Source organism: Hylaeus anthracinus, unplaced genomic scaffold (genome assembly GCF_026225885.1).
Source record: "Hylaeus anthracinus isolate JK02 unplaced genomic scaffold, UHH_iyHylAnth1.0_haploid 12001, whole genome shotgun sequence".
In the NCBI taxonomy this organism is placed as follows: domain Eukaryota; kingdom Metazoa; phylum Arthropoda; class Insecta; order Hymenoptera; family Colletidae; genus Hylaeus; species Hylaeus anthracinus.
Window position 1 is genome coordinate 2,768,667 of NW_026534348.1, and position 4,607 is coordinate 2,773,273.

Sequence of the window (4,607 nt, forward strand, 5' to 3'; positions counted from 1 at the left end):
TACTACTACTACTACTACTACTACTACTACTACTACTACTACTACTATTACTACTACTACTACTACTATTACTACTACTACTACTACTACTACTACTACTATTACTACTACTACTACTACTATTTCTGCTGCTGCTGCTACTACTACTACTACTACTACTACTACTACTGCTACACTATTACCACTACTCTCCAACCACTATCAATTTAAATAGCAGACTACCAAAACGACCGAGAAGATCAAGTTGACCGATGTTGAAGATAATGGTGTGATAACGATGATGATGATGATGATGATGATGGTGATGATGATGATGATGATGATGATGATGATGATGACGACGGGTCACCAAGCAACGGCACAAACGTACACACGACTGATCGATGAACATCGATCGCAATTTCTACGCATCGACACGCATACCAAACCTTCAAGTATCGCATGTATACATATGCATATATGTACATAATATGAATATGCCCAAGGGGCGCACGCATCTCGACAAACTCTCTAAAACGTCTGGCACACTTGACCCTCTCTGCATCGATGCATCCACGTGATTCCAACCCTGATCGTTGTTGTCACGTACCAGGGAACCGTAAGTGTGATATGTATTTCAGTTAGCATTCTAAGTAAGAGAAAGACACGGATTACACTGGCCGTCAACCACTTCGAGATATCGAAACGGGAAACGTCGTTACTCGGGACTGGATGCCCTTCTCGAAGGGGGAGGAAACAATGACGTTCGAACATACTGAACAGGGAACAAGAAAGGAAACAGACGAAAGCTGATGGTCACGTGCACGAATCGTTCGCAGGCGTCCGTTAACTCTATGCGGCGAAAGATCCAAATTCCTATTCGAGTACAAGAATGTACTCGACGATACAAGAATTGATCGTATATCTTTGTTCAGGATACGATAAATGACTCATTGGACACGTAGCAACGGTAGAGTTGACGGTAGTTTAGTTGTAATGCTGCCAGAACACGTTAAAGAACCGTTCTTGTTTCGTTTTGGAGATCTTTTGTGCACAAGGAGGCTGAAAAAAAAAAGATAGAAACGATGGAAGTGCTGCTCGACGAGCAAACAGCTGAGGCGAATTGTTGAATTCAGTCGATCTCATCGATGAATCGTTGATGTTAATCTCTGTGCTCGAGAGGACACGTTCTAAGTGGTAGTCGAAGCTAAACACCGTGCTGCACAGAGTTAACGGCGCCCATCCTTGTACAAGAAGAAGAAAAAGCTCATCGTTCACATTGGAAAGATCGGTAGGAACCAGCCCGTGGCAGCAAAAACTCTGGATTCGTGGTCGTCTTCGTTGTTATTGTCATCCTTGTCGTCATTCAAAGCTCCGAATCATGGTCCAAGCGCGCAACACAGAAGACTATACGATATATATACATATACATATGTATATATATTACGCGTATAATATATACAATGTACAATGTATATATACACATTCGCCGTTTTGTTAATGTACATGTTAACGCCGTATTCAACCGTGATCGACGCATCCATTTCTTGATCGAGTTCGCGTGTGTCTGATCCTCGTCTCGAATCGCGAGACTCGTCTCCAGAGAGAAATATACACACCACAGGTAAAAAGTATGAGACTCATTGCCGAGTACTTTTAATCATATAAAATCCCATTCATTTTGTGGTAAACTCTGTTTGAATATAACGTGATCGTTTGATAATTGTGCACTACACTGCCATATCAGATACTTCATTCGAGTACAATAACATAATTTCTTAAGAATGGAAGTATGTATGTTAGGTATCGAGTAGATAATATAAAGTAGGCATGTTTTAGTTAAAGTCTTCGGAATAGGAATATTATTATATGGAAATTATTAATATAACAGGTTGTGAAAACAATACACGTGACATTTTTAACGCGTTTCTACTGTAAAATCAAAGTTTTTTAGTCGTCACACGACCAAGATTCTTTATGTTGAACAATTAAAAGGAATTCTCATTGACTATCGTAACGACAGTTGTGGTATTAGTTGAAATTGTAAAATAATTGATCGAACTGTCTTCTATATTACCTACTTCTTAAATGATTGTTTAAGAAGTGTGAACCAAATTCAAAACTAAGGTATAGTCTGTCGAAAACATTTGTTTAATTCTCTTTACTGAATGTTTCAAAATTACGTTCGAGACCTCTTCTATAAACAGTTATGTAAAACGTAACGTCATCTATACAAATTAACGTGGCAAGAAAGACGAAGAGAAAAGAAAAATTGTTTTCTGAAAAGTTCACTAATTCTTCCAAAAACACTGTTTTATACAATCGACAAGGCTTGAGCTCATACTTGTAGCCAGTAGTGTGCGTATGTATAGATGGGAGCTCGAGAGATCTGTCCTGAATGGCCAGGACCCTTTTCGTAGGGCCTTATTGGGCCTCGTTGATTAGCATCTTTTGCTCAGCATTCGTGACGTCTGCAACTGCGAATAATCTACAAACAGCATCACGTTAATTGGCTAATATATATCTTCTTTTCGTCACTGAAATTGGACAGAACGCTCACGCTCGCATCTTTACTTTAACACGTCGAATCTCGAGACCTGTTTCGAATCCAGCGTTGGACAATAATTGAGTAATGCTTAGTTTTGTAATAATAACTCACAGTCGTCGGGTTAATCGGTAATCATAAACTGCATTCACAATCCGCAATGGTAAATTGATCATTTTTAATCTTTCACGGCTTGATCGTGTTTCGTTATTCAGAGATTATTAACCATGATTACTGATTACTCGGGCTACATTTTGCCCAACGCTGTAATCGAATGTTTCTCGCGAGGAACGCTTTCGCGGGAGTTCGGTGACTTTTTGATAATGTTTACTTGGCGACGTGTGCTAATGTTTTGCGACAATTTTTCGATAGATTTTTAAACGCTGATTTTTCGACGAGCATTTTTAAATCGCAAACAGAGTACTTTATACATGGTTTTAATAAATTCGTGGTTCCATTCAAACTCGAGGCGAGGATAGGATCGCACCGATCAGCGCGCGCGCGCTTCGTTTCGTTGTTAAATTAGCGACGAGAGATTCTGTTTTTTTTTTTTTTTTTTTTTGTTATTCCTCGCTGAAACGACTGCGATAATTTTCATAGTATTGTAACGGAAACGAATGAAGGATGCGAAAATCGCGTCTAACGAAACGGAATGCACGAACAACGAGAGGCTCGGTATTTCTCTCTTGCGGGGGAGCGTACATTCGAGGAAACAAGTATTCGACGAATTATTCAATTTTTGTCCATTGTTAAAAATGTAGATAAAGTATGGGTAATTCGTATATAGAGTAATAGCAAAATCTCGTTTGATTATAGAATAATAGATGACGAATAAACTCTGATGTTCTATTCGATTAAATAGTTAGTCAAATAAACTTTTATTCGTTCAAGATATAACATCATTCTATAGTTAAAATTCTAATTTTTCACGACGAATAAAGAATTGTTCATCTTTTATTCGTTATTGGAGATGTTTATGTAAGTAAGAATTCTGTCTATCTCTGATGTTGATATACGTATATGCACAGGCACACGACGGTATTCGAATACTTTCAAACCAAATTAAACTACTTTTATTGCCGCAGCGACGAATAAGCGTCAAAATTGTGCATGTAAATGATAATTGAACTTAATTTTTTGTATACGATAATTACGTCGGAGAACTAACAAGCTGCAATGTTTGTTATTATCGTTCTATAATTAAAGTTTAAAAACGAAAATAATTCAAGGAGTTGAGATAGTGCACAGGAACCAACTAAACGGATTTACTTAATTATTTCGATTAAACAAATAACATACGCGCACCTATTTGAGTATGATTAAGTCTATTTATATTATATGGAATGGACAACTTGATAAATTTTCAACCGAAATGGAAGAATATAAATCCAAAAGAGCTGAATTTTGTACGTAGATAATATACAAAATTTGAAAAAAAATAAATGATACGAGTACTAACATACAATCTCGACACTTTTATGTTATGCCTGTGCTAAAAGTATCACAAAACTCGTTTCTTCGAGCGTTAAACAATTGGTTAAAAGCGTTCGAATACCTTCGGTGCGCCTATGCAGGTTAATACGTGTATGTGTGTCATCGACACGTGTGATATTTGGTTTCCTCGCGACCCAGAAATACCCAGATCCTCCGGATTGGCTCAATTATTTAAGATACGGCGAATTATAGAATGGGAGAAAATCCAGCGAATGAAAGAAAAGAAACCAGTGGCTGACGCCAGTCGAAACGTCGTTCGTGTCCTTGGAGAGCAATACTCCTTGTATACGCATGTAATGATTAATCGGCGCACGTTCTATCGCAACGTGATTGTTTCATCTTGCCTCCGTAGAAATTATCGTAAATACGCGCTAATCACCTGTGCGTGTGCGATCATAAACATGGCGAAATCCCTTCTTACCCGGAACATCCATAAATACCTACTGTAAGGGAAAAGAAAGATTGGTATCCTTGTTAACTATAACATGGTATCAAAAGACCCAATTCGATTGATCATTCTTACTCTAGAACTGATCGCCCTTGCTCCGTGCAATGCTACATGGACAGAGAATGATTAGTCCCTGATCGA

At 38.1% G+C, this 4,607-nt stretch overlaps 1 protein-coding gene across 1 annotated transcript in view; it reads left to right on the forward strand.

Moving 5' to 3' along the window:
* The window catches only part of LOC128890864 (hormone receptor 4), a 21,357-nt gene extending 17,453 nt beyond the window's left edge, over nt 1-3,904 (forward strand). The window contains exon 9 of the mRNA XM_054149798.1: nt 1-3,904. This exon is cut by the window's left edge and continues 1,013 nt beyond it. The gene's annotated coding sequence lies outside the window, so the exon portion shown is untranslated.
* Nucleotides 3,905-4,607: the final 703 nt, after the last annotated feature.